The 24,600-nt window shown below is 40.6% G+C and overlaps 1 long non-coding RNA gene across 1 annotated transcript; it reads left to right on the top strand.

The window, feature by feature from the left end:
- Positions 1 to 666: 666 nt before the first annotated feature.
- Positions 667 to 10,123, top strand: LOC125461259 (uncharacterized). Its single transcript, XR_007249450.1, has 3 exons — positions 667 to 751; positions 9,629 to 9,705; positions 10,011 to 10,123. It is a non-coding gene; the product is annotated as an uncharacterized LOC125461259 (long non-coding RNA).
- Positions 10,124 to 24,600: the final 14,477 nt, after the last annotated feature.

The following is a 24,600-nucleotide window of genomic DNA, read 5'->3' as shown; positions in this document are numbered from 1 at the left end:
TCGTGTATAAATCTCACTGTGAAACCTGAGATCTGTGGGAGTGCCAGTCTCTGCAGTGTCTCAAACCTGTGACCAAGGAGGTGATCATTGAATACTACATCAACTTATCAGCAGACGGATTTGCTGCCATGGGCTTTTAAATGACGGAATCTGTAAATCTTCCCTGCCTTTATTAGCTGAAGCTAAACTTTTAAAATGAAGTCCCTGAAAGCTAATGTCTTTTAATATAGACTTCTTTTTCACATTCTGAGTTTCACTGTTCTCTTCACTCCAATTCCTAATACTTCACCGCCTTTCTTACACAGGCAGCAAGGTGAACAACAAAATGACAGTAGGCTGCTTTGTGGCTCCACAGCTCGTCGGCTTAAGATTTGAAGTTTTTGCTGCTAAATAGCTTGGTACATTATTAAAGAGGTAATGGTTTCAATGCAATCTTCAGAAAGCTTTTATATCACCCACACAGTTTTAGCTTTTTCTTAAACCAACTTCTCAACATAAAGAATGAAAGCTCATCATCTGGTTAAGTGGGTTTTTGGATGTAACTCATAATCAATCTGTCAAATTAAATAGTTGCCCTCCCTGTATTCTTTCTGGTGGGATTCAGAGTGACATCAATAAATCAGATAGATGGCTGGGATTGATAATGGTGTTCGGGCATAACTATTCAGAGGCCAGGGGTTTGGTTAAAAAAAAGCAGGCTGTAGGAGAGACAAGAAGCTAAATAACTTGGATTAACATTGCACAAACTGGGGTGAGTTGGATTTGCCTTTATTGGTTTCAGCTCATATATAAAGGCCTTTGTTTCTAAATATTGTTCTGATGTCAAATGATAAATTAGGCACAAGTTTTCAGCCTGGTGGTTTACCTCCTTCAATGTTCTGTCTTGATCCATAAACGTAGTAAAATCATTCTTATCCCCAATGCCTGCCTAAGTTAATAAGTGATGAATTTTATACCTTAACAAAAAAGAAGTTTGCTTCCGATCAGGAAAATATTTACATTTTTGCAAGTTTTGTTCCATCTGAGAAGCATTAGACAGATAGGCTGATATGTGTAACTAAAGTAGCATTGTGCAGAGCTTTTCTATTTGTTGTGTGTGAGCAAGGCTTCATTTAAACAGTAATGTACCAAGCTTTTGCCAATTGGCATAGCCCAAGGCTCTGGTGTCTTTGATTGATGTTCTGCGTTAATTCTCGCAACTTATCCATGAGATTTCCTTCCTATTCTAGCAGCTGCAGAGTTCCTCTTAGCCAACAGCCCATGGGCAATCTCTTAGTGCAATGATGGGCATTTCCTTCCTGCATATTGGGCAGGAGAAATGCAGTCTAGCATCTTTAACACTCATTCCTTTCACCACCAATGGAACAGTGTGAACTGCCTACCATCTACACTACAGCAATTCATCAATTTCCCCTCAGCAGAACCAGCCCAACACTTGACATTTACCACCTAAAATATGTCGCCGTTATATGTCGCCGTTCCTTCACCATTGCTGCATCAGAGTCCAGGAATTCCCTCCCTAACAGCATTGTAGGTCAACCCACAGCAGGTGGACTGCTGACGTTCAAGAAGGCAGCTCACCACCACTTTCTCAAGGGCAACTAGGGCCAGCCAGCAACGCCGACATTCACAAATGAATAAAACAAAACTTACAAGATAAAAGGTGGCAGATGCATTCGGACACCCACCCCTTCAAGATTTTCTCCAAGCCATTCATGATCCTGATGGGCTATAACACCAATTCTTCACTGTTGCAGGATGAAAATCCAGGAATTCCTTTCTTTACTGGAATGTGGGTGCCCCTACATCCAAAGGACTACAGCAGTTCAAAAAGGCAGTACACTGGTGCCTTCTGAAAGGCAGTTAAGGATGGGCAATGATTGCTGGCCCAGCAATTGATGCCTACATCCAATGAAAGAATACAGGGGAGAGGGGGAGACAAACATAGAATGATGGAGAAACTCAGCAGGTCTGCGAGCATCAGTGGAGAGAGAAACAAAGCTGACATTTTGATTCTAGTGTCACATCAGACTTGAAATGTTCACTCAGTTTCTATCTCCACGGATATTGTCAGACCTGATGAGTTCCCAGAGCATTTTCTGTGTTTGTTTCAGATTTCTGGCATCCACAGTATCTTGATTTTATTTAATGTGCCGAGGCTGTGGTTATTGAAAACAGAACTGCTGGAAACATTCAGTAAGTCTGGCAGCATCTGTGGAGATGGAAAAAATAGAGTCAATGTTTCAGCTCTGTGACCTTTCAGCATGAGTCTGTGGTTCCCTAACAATCTATATCACAGTTCCAAGCCAAACTATTTCAGCTAATGCTAATGATTGTTTCCCCTATTTTAAACTACCTGAATTTTGCAGTGACGTCTAGACTGCAAACTGTAAATTTATCTGACTGGTTTGCTCTTGAGACTGTGTATGTAAATAGGATAGGACATGGTGCTGTATTTTCAACATTAAGGAAATGTTAACAGCAACGTTTATGGTTGGAAAGAATGTCACAGTTTACAAACCTATTTAAAGAGATGGAGAAATATTTATTTTTAAAAATGACATATGGCAAAACAGGTTACAGTTTTAAGTGAATGTGAGCGATTGTAACACTTAACGATAGATGTGGGCATGACTAAAAATGACAGGTTTTCCTGAAGAATGTTTAAAAGGGGACAATATGGCTCACTACCAATACATTCTCATTTTGTGAAACAGGTCTTATAATAGGGGTTAAAAATAAGAAAGGTAGCATGTATACAGTGCTTTCCAAATCTCAGGACATCCTGAAGTGCTTTACACCCAATGGAAGTTTATATGTAATCTTAATAACAATCTTACATCTATAGTAATACATGTAGGATTATTATAGGACATACGGCACAGAAGAGGGGTATTCAGCCTAATCAGTTTGTGCTGATGGTTATACTCCACTTGAGCCATTCTAATCTATATCTACCATTGTAAGCCGCCATTCCCTCTTCCCTCAAAGTACTCTTGAACTGTGAGCACAGTTGTAGATAATGACCTTCTAGTTGAGAAATATCCCATCAATATCTGATAAGTGAAACAAAAATGAAGATTTGCATTTCTTGTACCTTTCTCAAAGCATTTTTGTAGCCACTACAGCATTTGCAAGCTTACCACCACTATATTGCAGAGGAAACAACATTAATGATGAACTAGTCGTCAATTTTGACATGATCGTGACATTTTTTTCTCTACTAATCCTATAACAAAGTTGATCTGAAAATAATCAGCAGCCATACAAATCTGTGGGCTATCCCCTGACACACTGTGGCTGTTCCAAGTTATTGCATACATAAAATAAATTCTGCTTCAATTCCCCAAAAGCTGCATGTGACATAAGGTTTTTAATGCAGCCTGTTCAGCTGTTGATGGGTTAACAGTCAGGAAGGTCAGGGTGCTCAGACCTGTATTACAAGGTATCAGTTACAGCTCAACTCTTTCAGCTCCACGATGGCCTCCAGGCCATTTCCCATTTCCACAGGCAATGGTGATTTCTCTTAGCTGCTAAGGACCCTCCTTTTTTTACAGCTGAACGCAATATTTCATACAGCCAAAATGTGGTTCTATCATGAATAAATGGAATCCATTTTCTTTGATTTACTCTGCATGTATTTTAGAATTTCATTTTGGAAGCATCCAAGTAAGCTCATATTTCCAAGCCTCATTAATCATCCAAGAGCAAAGTATGGCAGTACAATTGCAAATCTCAAATATGATTTTGAAATGGGACAAATATGGATTTCAGAAAACAAATCTGCTTTGATCCTGCTTTTCTCAATTGTATGGCTACTGTCTAAAATGACTGGCAGTCAGGCAGTTCTCTAGCACACTGCTTCAAGGCAGCTGCAGTCAGCCTTTGGAATTCAAACTAAAGATTTGAATTGTGATAATGGGAACTGCAGATGCCGGAGAATCCAAGATAACAAAATATGGAGCTGGATGAACACAGCAGGCCAAGCAGCATCTCAGGAGCACAAAAGCTGACGTTTCCGACCCTTCAAAAGATTTGAACTTCTCCATTTTACAATAGCCTGCTGGCAGAGAAGTGACTGCAAAACACTGACTATAATAAGAGACCAAGGAATGAGTAAGTGGCATTAGGAAATCAAATAGCTAGAGTGGCATGATTGGTGTCAGGAAGCCTGGTAGAAGGTCAGTAACATCAGGAAAATAGAACAGACTGCACAGTATTAACAAGACAGATATACAAGAGGATTCAGCATTGCAATACTACCATCAATGAAGTGGCCAGGATCCTGTTCTTTAGCTCCCAGTCTTATAGGTAGTTTTATGCTTCTATTATTTTTCTGCAGTGACACCAGCAATTCAAAAGTTAGTTGCAGCGTTATAAACTTTGTTCAAATCAGGGAGGCCAAGAGGCAGTACTGGGCCAAGTTAGAGGCCCAGACCTGCCAAACTGATTCCTGCTATCTATGGCAAGGCCTAAACATCATTATGGGATACACAATGAAACAGTGTAAAATAGCAGTCAAAGACATATCCCTCCCTAACATGCCCAGTGCTTTCTATGCTCGGTCGGTGCAAAATACCACCGCTGTAGCAACGCCTACCCTGGACCTTCCTGTTCCCTCTGTCACTGCGTCAGAAGTTGGATCAGTCTTCCTGGGAGTCAACTCCAGGAAAGTGCTCGTCCCGGATTGTGTTCCCGGCCGAACACTCAGATCCCGTACGGACCAACTGGTGGACGTAGTCACTGAAATCTTCAATCTCTCTTTCCTACAATCCAAAGTCCCCACCTGCTTCAAGAAGGCCATTATCAACCGTGTACCCAAGAAAATGCACGCAGTGTGCCTTAATGACTACCGCCCAATAGCTCCGAGTTCAATAATCATGAAGTGCTTCAAGAGGCTGGTTATGGCCCACATCAACTCCAGTCTCCCAGCTTGACTCAATCCTCTACAATTTGCCAACTGACATAACAGGTCCGCAGAGGATGCCATACCCCTAGCCATGACTCATTCCTGGAACGCCTGGTCAATAAAGACACCTATGTCAGGCTCCTTTTCATTGACTACAACTCTGCCTTCAACACTATTATCTCCACTAGATTTTTCTCAAAACTCTGTGACCTTGGCCTAGGCTTCAGCCCCTGCAACTGGATCCTCAGCTTTCTGACCCACAGACCGCAATCAGGGAGGATAGGTAACTGCACCTCCTCCACAATAACTCTCAACACTGGAGCCCCCTGATAATGTGTCTTCAGCCCCCTACTGTACTCCCTGCACACCTATGATTGTGTTCGTAAATTCTGAATGAATGCCATCTGCAAGTTTGCTGACAACACCACCATCGTGGGATGGATATTTAACAACAACAAGTCAAAATACAGAAGTGAGATAGAGGGCTTGGTGACATGGTGCAATGAAAACAATCTCTCTCAACATCAGCTAAACTAAAAAAACTGATCATCAACTTCAGAGAGAAAGGAGCAGAACATGCCCCCATCTACATCAACAGAACTGAAGTTGAGAGTAATAAGAGTGAATAGTAAATGCGACATTCAAGAAGGAACACCAACACCTCTTCTTCCTCAGGCAGCTGAGGAAATTTGGTATGTCCATAAGAACCCTCACTAGCTTCTACAGATGCACCAGTGAATGCATACTGTCCGGGTGCATGCCTGCAATGAAAACTGATCTGCCTAGGAACATAAGAAGCTACAGAGGGTGGTGAGCACAGACTAGACCATCATAGAAGCCAACCTCCCATCCATGGGCTCCGCTTACACGGCTTGCTGTCGTGGAAAGACAGCTAGCATCATCAAAGACCCATTGCACCCTGGTAATGATCTCCTACGACGTCTTCCATCAGGCAGAAGATACAGAGGCCTGAACACTCATAAGCAGGATCAGGAGAAACTTCTTTCTGGCCGTTTTCAGGCTATTGAATAGACTGGAGCTTCAAATAATGTAACCTGAAAGTAACCTGTATGCCTCTAGGTCTTTTTGATCTGTGCATCCTTTGCTTGCTGTGATCTGCCCGCACTGCTCATAAAAAAAGTTTTTCAATGTATTTCGGTACATGTGACATTAAATCAATCAATCAAGCAAATAATACAGCTGGCTCTGTAGATAGCACTACTCATCATAAGAAATTAAATTAAAAGAAAAAACCTTTAGTTCTGTAGTAACTCATGTCCCAAAGTATAATAAAACTGCAATGAGCTATTTTCTAAAATGAATAGTTAATGCTGCAATGTATGGAATGTAGCAATCAAATTTGATACAGCAAAGTGCTACAAATAACAATGTGATGATGCAAATAACCTGCTGCAGTGAGAAATAAAAAGACTTGCCAGGATGGTTCAATGCTCCCATGTTGCTCATCTTTGCTGAGAGGACAGACAGTTCTTTGGTTCCGAGGGAAAGAAGACACCTCTGACCACTTTCTCTGCTCTGCATTGAGAAATTAATAAAGGATTTTATTGATGCATCTGAGAAACGATTGTGGCCCTTGCAACCTTATCAGTGTTCCCTCCAAAAGGGGAGACAATCACCTTTCCAGGTTGCTTATTAAGACCCACTTATTGCACAAGCCAAGAATAGATAGTTTTCCACTGACTAACGGTGTCACGGAGTATGAGGAAGGTGCAAGACTTTGGCACTGAGATAGAGGATCAGCCACGAGAATGTTGAAAGGTGGAGCGTGCTCAATGGGGTCCTCTACCTATTTTCTAAATTTTTATGTTTCTAAATTCCTAATGAATTTTTTTAATCATCCATTTGCACAGATCAACACTACTCATGCACACTCCCCCGACTAACATTTGGGGGATCTCCAAATCCAGAAAGCAATTTCACATTATGCAATAACAGTAAACTAGTAGCAATATCAGTAGCAATATTAAACATTTCTATTACCAAGGACTTTAGCACCAATTTAATATTATGATTGCAATGTTTAAAAAAGATTTTGCACTATCTTTGTTTGTATCTGTCTTTTTATTGTCCTGTTGGGATATCTTTTTGGTTTTCTCTCCCTAATAATGCTGCTACTTTAAGCCTTATATCTTCAGTCTATATCAAAATAAGGCTGAAAAATCAGACCTTTGAGACAACTGACATAACAATATTACTTATGCATATGAATCTTTTATGAAGCAAATCTGCACAATGATACATTCAACAGATTTACACAGAATTGATCATTTGTAACAAGTGTCTTATGTTCTGGCGAAGGAGGTCAGTATTTTGTGTTACAACATGTCTGAGCAGGTCATGCTAATTAAGTGCTGACAGTGGGGGGTTTGCACCAGAGTTGAATGCTTGCACAGATGAAAGCACTTTCTAACTATCATTAACAGTGCCAAGAATGTTGGCCCTGATGACACTGATGATGGACCAAAAGGCTTTGGTATAGGGAGGTTCAAACCAATTTCCCTATTTATGGCAGGGTAGGGGGGAGGGTGGTGAAGGGATGTCAAGTCTCATGTATCGGGTATGGAAACATGACTCGGGTTATTGAGAGACGGAAATGAATTTTAAGTTAAGTCCAAGTCTTTAAAATTGTTTGTGTGTTTTCTTCTGACTAGATCATTTGACTTTTAAGACACTAGAAGATGAATCATTTAATATGAAGCCATGTAGATATACTGATAGAAATCATTCAGAAGTCAGAGAAGTAAGAATCAAACCACAGATTCCCAAGATATAAAACAAATAAAATACTTGAAGTGCACATAATCTTGTTTAGATCAAAATTCTGTCGAACTCAGCCATGAATTTTTTCAATGGCCCAGCCTCCATCATTCTCAGTGGCTGAGAGTTCCAAAGACTTGAGATAAGAAATGCCTCCTCATTTTTGTCTTCAATGGGAGATTTCTTATCTTATGCAGTTGGAATTCCAGTCCTGGGCTCTACCCCCTTATGTCTATGGCCCTTCAACAATCTCAAACACAATTTGCACTTAGTGCAAAAAACATAAGATCCAGCCCAAGGTTGCTACTTGGAACTGAAGCCATTCAAAGTGTTCTGCAGCTTTTCTTTCGAGACTCACTCAACATGAACTGATTGCCCATCATCTAAACCATCTCTCCAGGAAGAGAAAGTAAGCTAGAAATCCTAGATCTGTCTGTTGGAGGCCAAGGCAGTAACCCTAATCGTTGGATTTCCTGCAGTGGAGATTCACCCTACTCCTTGTTCTGGACTTTATTTGAAACCATGAGACCAGGACGTGGTTGTTTCAACTCTTAAACCTCTTTGTCTAGTCATAATCGTTTCTAGAATTCTTCACCACCAATGTATTCCTTTCACCAGCAGCATGCAATCGAAATGTAAAGTGACTTCTTAAAATGTAAAGGTAAGGATAACTCCAAATAAAATCAGCAAAGTATTCTTAAACAGAGAGAGTGAAGTCACAATGTAGTATTTTAGACAAAACTTCAATTATTTCTCATTTTCTGTTTTCTTTTCAAAAGGTGGCTGCATATTTCCAGCATTTTTCATTGTTATTTTAGATATCTAACGTTTATGCTTTTGCAATTTATCTGCACTCAGTAAGAAGGCATTGGTCTCCGTGCAAATATTGTTGTAAATAATATTAGTGTGCTGATTTTCAGAACAGTTTGCTTAAAGCATTCCTTTTGAAATGGGTTAATACATACAGACATCTATAACTAATCAGATAATGTAATATTCTTATTGGTTGATCTTGTTTTTGGTGATCTTTCTTTGACTGTGTCTGTACAGTACTTAAACTATTTAAAAGACTGCTCTGTCACGACCAAGGCTGGGTTCACTGGAGAACCATATCAGCCTTTGTACCTGGAAATCCATGTGGCTCGCATCCGAGATGACACAGCCATTCCACTCTCCCAGGAGGAAAAACCAATAATACTGGCAAATGCGATTGTCTGTCTGTTTCTTCTTGTATATTTCAAAATAGAGGTACTGTACAACCAGTGCATTCTTTTCCAAGAAATACTGTTATTTCACTAGTTTTTGCCTCTGGTCTGTGCTGCCAATGATGTAGCTATAATTTGCTCTCACCTCCTGGCTGCAATTCATTCAATTATCTTTGATTTTGGAGCTCCCCTGCAACATAACATAGAGTGGTCACCCACTTTGCCCATCCATTAGGACATCCCTGTGTTTTCATGTAACCTCACAGACCTCTGAAAAGTCTCTATGGCCCTTCAGAAGTGCAAACCCCATTTTGACTATGCTGCTACGGGACAAGGCTAGACACTGAAAGGGGCACGAGGCACTGGATTAATCTGTAGTCGACACATTACCATTCTGCTGGGAACCATTAACCTCAAGGCAGGGATTTGGGAATTCATCAGAACAAAATGAGCTGGTAGGAGGAACGCAGAGTACGTGTCCTATTTATAGCTGAGATAGGGATCCATATTAATGTGGCTTCACTGTAAGATCTGAAATGGGAACTGCACTGTGGCAGGAGTTGATGATTGCTTCTCTTTTTTGAAGGGCTGGGAACAGACAGATTGCTCTCCACGATTTAAAGCATTTTCATGATTGATTGTTTAAAGGTGTGTTTATATTTTAAGTTTCAAAAAGATTCCTGGATGAAATAAATGCAAATTTTGGTGCATGGCTGTATTTTCTTTTCTTTTACAGATTAGATGAAATTCCATATCCTATAATTGAACTGAACAAGAAACAGACCTACTGCAAGCATCACTCAAAGAACACAAGTAACATTTTTTTCATCAAATGCCTCAAGTCAGAAGCAAGGACATTTGTATAAACTGCAGGAGCTGATTAAGGGGTTAATCTTGCACAAAGTATATCCATCAACTGGCTTTTAACACACCAAAGTGGGTTTATAAACAAAAGCTCATGTTTGAAAAAGTACAAAGAAAATAAGTTGCGATAACTGAGGTTGCAGGAAACAGAATATGTGTTTTGCTCAAGATGCTTGCGTGCAGGTTGTTTATTTAACTACTTTCTAAGTGTTTGTGTTCTTGCCCATTTTATTTTTTGCTTTTTGCTATTGCAGGTAAAGTTAATTATTCTACAGGGGATAAGAACATATGGCGAACACAGGATTGGAATTAAAGGCTTGTAAAGACAGAAGGATGAAAAGAGCGCTGAGACTACAGCTGTCTGCCAGACATTGTTATCACGACCACCACAATAAAATGATTTTGACTGAAGCAGAACGCTGATGATCAATTAATTATGTTATTTATGTGAATTATCATTATTCATTGTTTCTTTCTTTCTAATTTAAATATTTTGGGGTTCATTTTTCTCAGGTGAATGCTCATTTTTTATGTGGTTCTTATGCTATGAAATAATTGTTCCTCAAAATGGTGGCTAGTGGTCATTTTCCTGCCACTCAGAGCGTCATGGACAAATTTAACACAGCAAACAAAAAAGCAACTGCCTAATCATAGCTCACCTGAAATAAAGCTGCTTTCGATTTCACAATGACCTAAACTGCAACCTAATCCCTATAAATGGCAACATTATTGCTCAACCAGTTGTGAAATGTTTAGGAGACAGGAAACCTTTCCATTCTGGCCAGCCACCAAATTCCCAAAGCGGGGTTCATGTGAATGTCATGATGGTGCACAGCAGTGATGGAACAACATTGTGGTGCTGAAGGGCAACCCACAACTGTTAAGCACCAGCAGTAAGTCTGTACATCGACCAGGTGAACTTAAGGTCAAAGACAATGATGCCTATAAAACGTTTCATGTAACATGAAAAGATGACTGAGATAAACCTATAATGTTACTATGGGGACACATGCAAATCGCATTGACACAAAAATGATTAGTTCTTAAATGGAGTGAAATGTGAATGAATTTAAAGCTGGTACTGACCCTGTTTAAGTATAGATATGACTGACTTATAGGAATCTGAAGCTGACTATTTTACATTGTTTTAGAAATAGTGGTGAATTGGAATCTGTAAATTATGCTTACTCCTCTGAAGTAAAAGGGGAGGGATTGGTAGCACAGCGGTTAAGCATCACCACCTCACATCACCAGGGCCTCAAGTTCAATTCTAGCCTTAGCAACTTTCTATGTTCTCACCAGCTCTGCCTGGGATTCTTCCTGGTGTTCTAGTTTTCTCCCAAAGTTCAAAGATGTTTGGGTTAAGTTGATTAGCCATGCTAAAAAATTGCCCCATTGTGTACAAACTAGGTGGATTAGTCATGGCAAGAAAAAACCCATGCAATTTTTACCGGGAACGGGTGAGTGGGTGGGTCTGGATGGGATGCTTTTTGGGAGTGTGTGTGGGGTGGTTTGGTACAAACTTGATAGGCTAGATGGCCTCTTTCTGCACTGTAGGGATTTCATGGTTGATGAGGGAAAATTGCAATAGGTGATTGAACAATGGACCAAGATAACAGGGGGTTGGTTACTTCAGTTGGATGGATAATTAGAGTGTCATTTGGGACAACATCAAAAGTGTGGGTTTGATCCCTCTCCTGGTGGAGGCATTTCTTGGGTTCTACCTCCTCACTTTGTTTCTGCTATTAATAAGAAATGACCTACAAGGAGACTGTGTGATTGATAATGCAGATCAAAAGATCAAATCAAATAGTGACTACAATAATTTCATATCCTCCACAAGGTTGTATACATGCTTGCTGAGCCAGTTGGTTTGGATGCTAACGTTTTGTTACCCTGCTAGCTAACATTGTCAGTGCACTTCCGTTGAAGCGTTGGTGTTCTGTCCCACTTGTCATTTACATGCCTCAGTGGGTATTACTTCTGGTTTTGCCTCTCAGTGGTTTGTACACAGGGTCTAATTCAATGTGTTTGTTAATGGAGTTACAGTTGGAATAGCAGGACTCCAGGAATTCCCTGGCATGTCTCTGTCTGGCTTGTGCAATTATGGCCGTGTTGTCCCAGTCAAATTTGTGTCCCTTGTTTCCATGTGTAGTAAGACAAGTGAGAATTGGTCGTGTCTCTTGATGGCCAGTTGGTGTTCATGTATGTGTATGGTCATTTTTCTTCCGGTTTGGCCTATGTAGTGTTTTTTGCAGTCATTGCATGGTATTTTGTATATTACCCAAGTTTTGCTGGTATTGGATGTGGGATCCTTTATGTTCGTCAGTAGCTGTCGAGGGTAGTTGCTGGTCTGTTGGCGACTGTAATATCTAGGAGTCTGAGTAGTTTTGTGGTCATTTCTGAAATGTCCTTGACATATAGAGGGTGATTAGTGAGTTTGGTTGTGCTATGTCTTCCTGTTGTGGTCTGTCTCGGAGGTCACAGCAGATTGTGCGTTTTGGGTATCCATTTCTTATAAAGGCTCCGTATTAGTGCTCCTGTTCTGCTTTGGGTTGTTCCAGGCTGCTGCAATGTGTTGTGCTCATTTAAATAGTGTCCCGATACAGCTCTGTTTGTGGGTGTTGGGCTGGATGCTAGAGTAATTGAGTATCTGGTCCACATGTGTGGTCTTTCTATATACTCTAGTCTGGAGTTCCCTGTCATTTTTGCATTCTACGATTCTGCTCCGGAAAGGCAGTTGTTTATTGTTGTCTTGTTCTTTTATGAATTTTATCCCAGTAAGGATGTTGTATATGTGTCGGTGGGTTTCTTCTAGTTTTGTGCATTTAATATTCATGAAAGTGTCATCTACATATCGGACCCAAAGTTTGGGTTGTATAGTGGGGAGCTCTATCTGTTCTATCCTTTGCATTACTGCTTATGCCAGCAGTCCTGATATTGGGGATCCCATTGGTGTTCCACTGATTTGTTTATATGTGCTGTCATTGAAGGTAAAGTGGGTTGTGAGGTACAGATTGAGTAGTTTCATGGTGGTGTCCTTATTGTTATTGTTGATGTCCTGGGTTGTCTGCTTACATTATTTGTCCAGCAATGTGGCAACTGTCTTTGGCTAGGTCAATGTTTATGGATGTAAATAGTGCTGTTACGTTGAAGGATATCATCATCTCATCCTGTTCTATTCTGGTGTCCTTCATGATTTTGAGGAATTCTTGAGATGACTGAATGGAGTGGGTAGTGTTGTCCACTAAGTATTTCAATTTCTGTTGTAGTTCCTTGGCAAGTCTATATGTTGGTGTGCCTGGTAGTGAGAAAATGGATCTGAGGGGGGCCCCGGTTTGTGTACCTTGGGGAGTCCACAGAAGTGGGGTGTGCTGGATCCCTCTGACTTCATTTTTTTGGTAGCCTGTCTTGCTGATATCTCCTGAGTTGTGTAATTTCTCCAGGGTCAATGTAATCTGGTTTCCTAACTGTGGTGTCAGATCTATTGCCATCTGTTGGTAGGTGTTGGTATCTGTTAGTAGTGCGTTAGCTTTGGCAGTGTATTGGGCTCTATTGAGGATTACCATCATGCGTCCTTTGTCCACTGGTAAGGTTACAATGCTCCTGTCTTTCTTGAGTCTTTCCAGAGTTTTCTCCTCTTATGTGTTGAATGTGTTCCACTTTCCTTTTTTGCTCAGTGCTGGAACTATCGTCTGTCTGATGGTCTGTTGTACTTCTTCTGTGAGTCCATTCTTCTTTAGTGTTGATTCCAGCACAGCCAGGAAATCAGTTTTTTTGGCGTCTCTGTAGTTATAATTTAGTCCGCGTACTAAGGCGGTTTTCTCTGTGCCTGTAAGTGTTTGGCCGAGATGTTTTTAATCCACGAATCTGTGTTGTCCGTGTCATTGATGTGGGTGATTTTGGACAGTTTTTCTTGAAGGTCTATTCTTTTCTTTGTTCTAGTTGTTTATCACCATTTAATAGGACCTTCTAGTGGCATCAATGTCCTTATGTATTCATTACATCCAGCCCACTTTTTTCGCCCAAAGGCCTGTGGGGAACTGCAGACAATTAATCCCCCCATGCAGAACATCCATGTGCCAATTGCCATGTTCAACTCAAATGCTTCATTACATTTATAGCGCAATAAATTTCGGAAGTCATTGCTGGAAACACTTCTACCTGATTTGGGGGTATAAACGAAGGATAGTCAACCACACACCAGAGAAAGGAGAAGAGTGTCTCACCTTCTTTGGTTGTCTCAGGGTGCAGATTTCCCAAAGCTTGTCTTCAGACAGGATTCAGGGTGTTCTGTACTCACCTGTCTTTGTACCATTGATACTCATAACAATGGAAGATAATATTAAAGACTTCATGTTAAATTGTCGTCACTGGCTTTAATTCACTCGGAGAATGCATGGAAGTAGCTGACAAAGTTGTGGAATCATTGAACTGCACAGCATTGGAACAGACCTTTCTGTCCAACTCACCCACGCCGACCAGATATCCTAAATTAATTTAGTCCCATTTGCTTGTATTTGGCCCGTATCCCTCTAAACCCTTCCTATTCTTATACCCAACCAGATGCCTTTTAACTGCTGTAATTGTACCAGCCTCTAACACTTCCTCTGACAGCTCATTCCATATGTGCACCACCCTTCATTCAATACTTTCTTGTATTCAATAATAGCAGCGTGTCTTTTGAGGATATTTTCTAATCAACCCATTTAGAGATGTCATTACAGGCCTCTGGAGGAAGTGGGACTTAAACTCGAGCCTTCTGAATTGGAGCTAGGGATATTACCACTATGCCACAAGAGCTGAACATGTCTGTTGAAGCACAGATTCAGTTAATAGATTCAGCTGTTAATAATAGCCCTAAGTCAGCACATTAGCGGTACACAATTGCTTTCAATCACAGCATCCAAATAATTGATCAAATCAAGGGATTTGTTGATTTCAAACCCTGCTATGGTGGGATTTGAACCCATATGCCCAGAGTATTAACCTGGACATTCTGGATTACCTCCACACCACCTCCACTATAAATTGCAGCAATGTCTGGTTACTTTGACTATACACTTCAAATTTGTCATTATATTGTTGTGGAAAGGTCAGGAATGGGCTAATGTAAGTAAGTTTTAGTTTTCCAGAGAGAAACGAAACCCAAAATTCATCACTCATTTGTTATAAACCCCTATCAACTTCATGAAACTCAAATCAGGCATGTTGCATTTTCTAACTGACATATTCAGAGATGTCATTCGATACGTCTGGATTAGGTGGGACTTGAACCCAGGTACTTTTGGTCCAGAAATAGGGACACAATGAGACCATAAGAAATAGGAACAGGAGTTGGCCGTTCAGACCCATGAGTCTGCTCTACCATTCAATTGGATCATGGCTGATCTGACATTCCTCACATCCACTTTCCTGCCTGTTCCTTATAATCCTTGAGCTCCTACTGATCAAGAAGCTATCTATCTCACCTTGAAATATTCAGCTCTTCCCAGCTCTCTGTGGCAAGGAGAGGGGAAATTCCTCTTCATCTCAGTCTGAAATTGGCTATCATTTATTCTGAGACTTCTCCCTCGGGGTCCTAGACTCTCAGCACTTCCCCAGTCAAGCCCCTAAAAAATCCTACGTGTTTCAATGAGATAACCTCTCATCCTTCTAAACTCCATTGAGTAGGGTCCCAACCTGTTTATCCTTTGCTCATCAGACAAATCCTCCATACTAAGGGTCATCCTAATTAACTGTCTCTGAACTGCCTCCAGTGAAACAATATTTTCCTTAAATAAGCTGATAAAAACTGCTCACAGTCCGGCAGATATGGTCTCACCAGCACCTAGAATAGAATAGAATAGCCTTTATTGTCACGTGCACTCGAAAAAATGCAGTGAGAAGTTTGTAATGTCATTGCTTTTAAGATGTACCTAGGTACAGATACTTTAAGTGTTTGCTACAGAATTGAAAAAGTACAAAAAAATTAGCACAGGAATACAAAGTTTTTAAAAGTACTTGACTTACACTAAGTCCAGAATAAGAAGAAAAGTGCCTTTAAAAAGTATTCAAATTATAGTCCTTTTTACTGAGTCCGAGCCTGCCAGGCTTCAATGCACAAGGCCTTGCGACGTCCACGTGCTGGCCTCGGACTCGGGCTCACCTCCAGGATTGGTCTCCCAGGAAGGCCTAGGCTTGGACTACCTCCTGTTCTGGGCTCCTGCCCGTGACTCACTTCCAGGACTCACCGCCTATGCAGCACAGTCTCTGATTCGTCTCCCATGCCCGACTGGATTCACTCACCTCCATTCTCCATTCCCTCCGGGTAAGTTTAAGAAATAAAAAGTTGGGGGGGGGTGTGGTTAATGGTGAAGAAAAAACTGTGAGAAAGGGAAGGAAAAGGAAAACAAAAGGAAAAGGATCAGGCAAAGCAGAAGAAGTCTTGTTGGAGTATCTTACGCTACTGCCATCTTGAGACTACCTTGTCCAGTTACAATAAGTCTTCTCTACTGTTATACTCCAACTTCCTTAAAATAAAGGCCAACATTCCATTAGCTTTCATTATTACCTTCTGCGCCTATATGCTAGCTTTTGATGTTTTGTGTACAAACACCGCAAATCCCTTTGCGATGCAGATTTCTGTAGTTTTTCTCCTTTAACTGTTATTCCTGCTAATCTATTTGCCCAGATAATAAAGTGTAGAGCTGGATGAACACAGCAGGTGAAGCAGCATCTTAGGCGCAGGAAAACAGGCCCAAAATGTCAGCTTTCCTGCTCCTAAGATGCTGCTTGGCCTGCTGTGTTCATCCAGCTCTACACCTTGTTATCTTGGATTCTCCAGCAACTGCAGTTCCTATTATCTCTGATACAATCTATCTGGCCAGCTCACTTTAGCTAATTCTATACTCATTTTGTTATAATTCCTTTCTGTTAAGTTAAACACACTTGTTTCTGACCCAAGTTTCTCATTCTTGAACTGAATATTAAATTCTATTAAGATATGATTGCTGCTTCCTAAGGGATCTTTTACTTGGAAGTCATTTATTAAATCTGTCTCTTTACCCATTACCAGATCCAAGAAAACCTGCTCTCTGGTTGACTCCATGACTTATTGCTCTCAGAAACTATTTCTTATACACATTATGAATTTGTTGTCATAAGTAGTCTTTCCAATTTATTTAACCCAACCAGCATGAAGATTAAAGTCACCCATAATGATTGTTCTATTCTTTTTGGTGCTCACCCAGGCATGAATGTAGGTGCAGACCGTCAGCAGCATTGGCCCCTTCTACAGCCCACTGTGTAGACCTGTTAATAGTCAACTTGGCCAGTTCCAGGAGCAGACCTTTGGGGAGGTCCTTTGACTTGCCCATGCCCCTCGGCACTGGATGCCTGAAGATTATGAGTGTGAGGCTGAAATGCAAGCAAAAGCACATTAAATATAAAAATTTCTGTAATTGTGGAGATGGCTAGAATAGGAGACAAACCAGATAATTAATCTCTCTTGCCTCAGATTCCCGAGCTGCAAAATATGATCTGCTGCTAGTCCTTCCTCATGTCTAAGTAAATGAATCATAGTGAATAAAGTGTTTTGCTCACCATCTAAATATAGCCTCCCAGTACATTTGCAATGCCTAGCTGTGAATCTTAAGTTTGCAACTGCCAGCTTGTATTCTTTGATTTCTATGATCCAATGTAGCGTTAGAATCAGACCTAGAATTCAACCATGGGATTAATTTGGGTCCAAGAAATGATCTTGGCTCAGTGGATCAAAATTAGAATCATTTTGGGTGGAAGTAAGAAGTAGCAGAGGAAATGAGTCATGGGTAGTAGTGGCTTTTCAGTTCCTTCACACTAGCTACACTGTAAGACAGAGGGTATGTCAATAATTGGGGCTTGTAAGAAAGATTTGCAATAATTGTGATAGATTTTAATCTTCCTTTAGATTAGATTGTTCAAATTGACAGAAGTAGACTGGAAGATGAATTCTCAGATTTTATTTGGGACAGTTTCTTAGAGCAATACATTGGTCCCACAATCTGGAATCAGGTACTTTAGACATAGTAATGTGTAATGGAATAGGATTAATTCATAACCTCAAAGGAAGAAAGCAGAGTTGGCTGAAGAAGAAGGGAAAAATAATTTAAAAGGTAAAACTTCAGAAAAACCATGGCAGGTATTTACGGAGACATTGCATTTCTCTCAACAAAGATATATTCCATTGAGAAAGCAGGGTTTTCTCTAAAGGTGGTAATACCTGTGGCTAACTTAGGAAGTTAAGAATAGTATCAAATTAAAAGTGACGTAAATGCTTCAAAGATTTATGGTAGGCCAGAGACTGGGAAAATTTTAGAAACCAGTAAAGGATGATTAAACAGTGATAAAGAGGGAGAAATTGGAGTATGAGAGAAAGTTAGCAGAAAAATAAAATTAAAGGTGGCAAAACCTCTACAACAATGCAAAAAGTAAAAAGAATAAGGAAATGAACATCAGTTCCCTTGATGGTGAGCTTGGAGAATTAATTATAAGATATAATCAAGGAAATGGCACAGGCTTTGAAGAAATAGGTTTTATCTGTCTTCGCAGTAGGAGGCACAGACAGCATACCATGCATAATATAAAAGCACAGGAGAAAAGAGAAGGTGGAGCTTGAAACAATTATAATCACATATGAAAAAATACTAGTAGAAATAATAAGACAGAAGGCTCATACATCCCCAAGAGCTAATGGCCTGCATCCTAGGAAGAGGTTGCAGAATTATTGGGTACATCAGTTAGAAAGTTGGTAGATTCTGGAAAGTCCCATTCGATTAGAAAACCAAAATGTTACACCACTATTCATAAAAGAAGCAAGGTAGTAATCAGGAAATGATACGTTAGCTAGCCTACCATCTGTTATTAGGAAATTGCTGGAATACATTATTGAACAAGTAGTGACAGGTCATCAAGAAAATGATTGAGCAGAATGAACGGGATTTAGTGACATGGAAATCTTGTTTGATATATGTACCAGAGTTTTCGTGAATGTAACAAGCAGAATGGATAAAGGGAAACCAGTAGATTTGGTGTATTTGGATTTTCAAAAGATATTTGATAAGGTACAGAAGAAATTGTTTGAGATTATATATTAAGATGGATAGAGGATTAACTAAGGAGAAATGGAAAGCCAGATTTACTGGGTCATTTTCAGGTTGGCAAACTGCAATAGTTGGGGACCAACTGTATTATGGTTGAATTTGCTGCTACAAATATAGAAAGGAAAAATAATTACGAGCAGGATAATTTGCAAAGAGTAATATATAAGTGAATGGGTAAAAATTTGGCAGATGGAGTGTAAACTGGGAAAACATAAGGTTTCCCACTTTGCCAGGAGGAAGGAAAAGGCAGAATATTATTTAAATAGATACTACAAAATGCTACAGTAAGAAAGGGCACTGGGTGGACCTTTGCATGAATCACAGCATTGATGGGACCACACCTGAAGTACTGTGTACAACTCTGGTCACTTCCCTTCAGAAGAAACATACTTATATTGGAAGCATTTCAAAGAAAGTTCGCAAAGCTGATTCTGGGCTGAGGAATTGTATCATGAGGACAGATTGAGCAGGTTGGACTTACACTTATTGGAGTTTGGAAGAATGAGAGATTATCCTATTGAAACATGTTAGATTCTGAGGAGCCTTCCCAGTGTAGATACTCAGAGGATGTTTCCTTTCCGGGGAATATGGAACTAGCAGTCATTGAAAAATAAGGACTCTCTCATTTAAGATGGAGATGCAGAGAAATTTGTTCCATAGAGGGCAGTGGCGACTGAATCATTGAATATAATCAAGGGTGGCTTTAGATAAATTTTTGATCATCAAGGGTGTTAAGGGATATGGGAATCAGGCAGGAAAGTGCTATTAAGGCCAAAGTCATGCCAGCCCTGATCCTAATTTATGGCAGCGCTGTCTTGATGGGCTGAACAGCCTACTGCTGCTCGTATTTCTTATTGTCTTGCGATTTAATTGTCTCATTCCCCTAATCTTTCTACACTTATACAGCTCAGGGACTTTTACACCTCAAGTTTAACATTATTTTAACATTGAGGGCCGAAGGGCCTAAACTGTGCTGTAATGTTCTATGTTCTATGTTCCATGTACTGCATTTTGATGCCTCCTTCACACTTTGCACTGAGTGACAATCTAAACAATGAACTGCAGTCCTTCACCGAAATGTCACAATTGAACTAAAAAGAAGCGTTTGAACTAGGAGTCTCTGGCAGAGTTGTTCTCAGTAAATATCAGTCTTTATAGTATGAACGGAATAGAAAACAATGAAACTCAGTGACATAGTGAACTTGAAATCATTACATGCGCATGAAAAAAATAGTTTATCCCCTTGTGCATCAGAAATATTGACTGTAATCAAATAGCTTGTGTGTGCTTTGCTTCATAAAATCAGCTTAACATTGACTTCCTTGAAAAAATATTTCCATTTCCTGCAGCTGAAATGCCTTGCCAGACATATTGTGGCATTTTTACATTTATACAATGGTTGAAACCTTATCTATATCTTTTTATTTTAAATTATTACCCAAGATGAGGTAGGGAAGTGTCAAAAAAAATCTCTGTCCATTTGTAAATGTGGGTTTCTGCATTTAAAATGCTTTTAGTCTATCCCAGAATAATCACATTTCTATTTTCCATTGTCTTGTTTCATGTTACCAGTAATTGATAAATGGCTCATTTGTTCTGTGGTTACATATTGACAATGAGTATTAAATTAGGACCCCCCTTTGTCTTTAATTTTCTCTCATTAGGATACATTAAGGTAGTTTTGTTGCCTCAGATGGGCCAACTGGGGCCTTTAGGCTACACCTGCTGTGCAATAACACAAATGAGTGCATGATGGCAGCCAGGAGAGTACTTTATAACTTTGCTGCAGCATTGTAACATCTAATACAGTTTCCTGCAGGCTTTCACATTTACAACATATTCCATCAACATCTACACCTTAAGCAATTATTTATATGGTTAGAAAGTCTCCTATAGATGTGACTAGGCAGATGCACGCTTGATCAGGTAAATGATTGGGATTGAGGATCCCCTAAGGAAACAGAGTCATAAGGGTAAGGGTGAGAATTTGTTACACCTTTGTTTCAGGTGTAATTTATCAATGAGGTATTCTTTGAAAGAGAATTAACTATGCAGGTCAAGTTGATCAAAATCAGCTTTGCTTCAATCACTAGGCATGTAGCCAACCCAATCTCAGAATGAAAAGAAATAGAAAATACTCTTAGTCATATTATTTTAAAAGAAGTCAATGTTTTTTGGACGTGTTGTAATATTTCTCCATGGCTATTGCATCCTGAGGTGGAGCTTGAAACTAGACCTTCTGGCCAGAAATAGGACCTGATCACTACACCAAAGACCCATGATCATGTTATTTAATGAAAGCTTACCAACTTTCTTTCTTCACCACCTTAACCTATTAAAATGAATAGGTTAAAGTAGAAGTTGACTTGACTATTTGTGCCACTAACATGATGTACAATAGCTGAATATGCAAGTGATTACCCTGTAATGAATTGTACAAATATTCAAATGTGTCACCGGTGAAACAACGATCAAGTGGAATTATAATATCACTTGCTACTGTAACATGAGGTGTTACAGCAGAACTCTGTGGACTTGACTATTAGATAAAATGTTTCAAATATTTAAAGAGCATTGAAGGCAGATAACTCCTTAGAAACATTGGACAAAGTGTCTGGGCAGTCCAGTGTTAATCACATTCCAGTTACAGAGCTGCGCACGGATCAGTCAGAGGTCTGATTAGTCATCATTTGGGTTTATCCATCTAACCACCCTGGGAGCCTTCTCACTAAAAGTGAATGGTGAAGGTTATCAGGGACTTCTGTGTCAGAGGGATGGTAGGGAACTTAGATGTGGAAGCATGCTTGGATGCAGAGAGGATAACAATAACGAAGGGGGAGCTAACTCAACATATAAGAGACGGCAGAGATGATAGATCATGGGAGAGAAAGAGGTAATGTAGGATGGATAGTCATTGACAGTCAACATCACTCTGGTTTCAATGGGTGTCTGGCATGTTAGTTCAATATGCCTGGGGCTAGCGGTAAGATGCGGAGATTAAGAGTTCGGTGAATGAAATTGATAGGGAGGGCTACCAAGAAGGGAATATATAGTCCTTTTTTAGGGGAACAGGTGGTCACCTAGAGTAAGAGGCTAAATTGGGGACTCACTTCATGAAGTGCACCATTGTTTTCTTCAATCATGCTGCAAATAACATATGTGCAATAGAAATAAAAATAGTTGACATCACACCCAGAATAGATGGAATAAATATTTAATTTGATGAAGTTGAGGCTTCACATTCATGCAATAAGAGGCTTTTAAAAGGACAATAGTAATAAACAGACACACAAAAAGTATGCATGAAAGACACGGAGAATCATACAGTCCCTACAGTACAGAAGAGACCATTTATCCCACTGATCTGCATTGACCTGCCAAGACCATCTCACCCACACTCAGCCCTCTACCCTGTCTCCATATTTATCATGGCTAATCTACCTAGCCTGCATAGCCTGGACTGTCTGGGCAATTTAGCATGGCCAATCCACGTAAACCTGTGCACACCTTTGGAGTGTGCGAGGAATCCAGAGGACCTGGAGGAAACCCGGACAGGGACGGGCAGAATGTGGAAACTCCACACAAACAGTCAGGTAGAATCAAACTGCGTCCCTGGCACTGTGTGGCACTACTGAGCCACCCTGCTTCCCTTTCAGGTTGCAGTTAGAAGGACATTCACTCACCAAGCGGACGATGAAAAATGAACATATATTTAAAAATGTGGGAATGTACTTACAATAAAGTTTCACCTATGCCACTTAGAAAGTCTTCATTTCCTATCTATGTGCTACATCCAGGTACAGAGTGAACCTGCCCTACAATGAAGCTTGATAGCCTTGGAGTTTTTGTTGAGCAGCCCTGGATATGTTTGTGTCTCGAGGTGCCAGGCATGCTGAATGTAGCCTACCCAGAGGCAGCCATGCTGTCTTTGGCCTGAACTCCCACAAGGCTAAAGGTTGCAGGTGGAGTAGAAGTAGGAGGCCCAACTGCTTGTGAAATATCCTGAGAGGAGACTTCTGCTGGGGAGACTGGAGGTGGTGTTGGGCGTTGGAGTTGGAGGGCCCTGTGTTTGGTTCTAAGTTTTGACATCACCCTGTCTTCCTGTGGGGAAGGGATACATAGAGTGAGGTCAACATCCCTCGTCCATCTGTTGTCTAGCCCTTAGTGCTGATGGTTGGAGTAATAGTGTGCAGTGCCAAGTGTATATCCAGCAGCCACCAACCTGTCTGGCAGCCAGATGGTCACATGCCAAAAGCGGCTTGGTGTAAACAGCATTGGTGTTGTTTTTAAGTCAGTTTGTCCAATACCCTGACAAACCTTAATGCTGCTCTTGTACTAAGGAATTTCTGAAATGCATTGATCTTCCTTCTTTAACCAGCTACAGAGTCAAGGCAATGATGTGCTCATCAGCTTGTGCTCCTGATTCTCATTTAGCAAATCTATTCACTGAGTACCTGAGCTGGTGGAGATTGCATGAGGCAGCCTTGCCAGTGCATCGTCTGAGGGATGTATGGCTTCATTCCACAGGTGGAGATGGAGATGTCTTGTATGGTCAGTCTCTTGGCTGCTGAGGCTGTGCAGATGCCATCAATGCCTGTAGGATATGAGAGAAGGTATTACAGGCAATACATAGAAATTCAAGCATGTTAAGGGTACATTTACAGCGGTGGTAATGGGAGAGCAGCACAGTGATGGGCAGCTATTGTGACTGGATTCTAGACAGGGAAGATTCGGATCACGGCAGGACTGGTCCTGGTCCCCATTGGGCAGGGCCACGGTCCTCTCCTCATTCGGGCTGAGGAGATGAATATCTGATTACCTGTCTCGGCTTCTTCTGCCTTACTGTGAGCTGTTCCCCCTGGAATGAGTCAGATGAAAGTGGCTGGCACAGCAGTGAGTACTGCTGCAGTTGGGGGAATATCACAGAGGTGATGTGCGCCATGTGAATGAAGGAGAAGTGCAGAGGGCATATAGAGTTCAGAGTCTGGGGTTAGGGTGAATCACAATGTGTGAGAGAAGGTATTGCAAGTGATAATGAGATTAGTAGACCAGGAATTTGGTGAAGGTGTGTGCAGTAGCAGAGATAGTATGAGTATGAAATAGAATGAGTATGAGAGAATTAGCATAATAGGAAGTGATGGCATAGTGGTATTATGAATGGACTATTAATTCCATGACCCAGATAATATTCTAAGGACTCAGTCTGATTCCCTTCCTGGCAGATATTGGAATTTGAATTCAATAAAAATCTGGGATTAAGAGTCTGATGATGGCCATTAATTAATTGTCAATTGTCAGAAAAGCCACCTGGTTCACTAATGACATTTAGGAAATGAAAGTGTTGTCCTTATCTGGTCTGGTCTGCAGGCATCTCCAGACCCACAGCAATGATGTCATCTTTTAACTGCCATGCAGGCAGTTAGGAAGGGCAATAAATGCTGGCCTCGCTAGCAACATTCTCATCCCATGAATAAATTAATAAAAATAAAAAGTTAGCTCATAGAAAACAGTGGTACTTACTCTGTCAGAGTGGAGAAGATCATTGACCTTCTCCCTGTGTTGCTGAGCATTCCCCTAGACCTTGGAAATCATACTGACACTGGGTGGTAACCTCGGATCAGGCTGGCACGGTCTAGTTTTGTGATCTCTTCTGCCAGTCCTCACCTCCAGGTCCCTGTCTGCAAAGCAAGTTGCTCATTTCTGATTGTTGAACATGTCTGGG

This window comes from Stegostoma tigrinum, chromosome 19 (assembly GCF_030684315.1).
Source record: "Stegostoma tigrinum isolate sSteTig4 chromosome 19, sSteTig4.hap1, whole genome shotgun sequence".
Classification (NCBI taxonomy): Eukaryota; Metazoa; Chordata; class Chondrichthyes; order Orectolobiformes; family Stegostomatidae; genus Stegostoma; species Stegostoma tigrinum.
The sequence above is the reverse complement of the archived record's forward strand: the minus strand, read 5'-3'. Positions and strand labels throughout refer to the sequence as shown.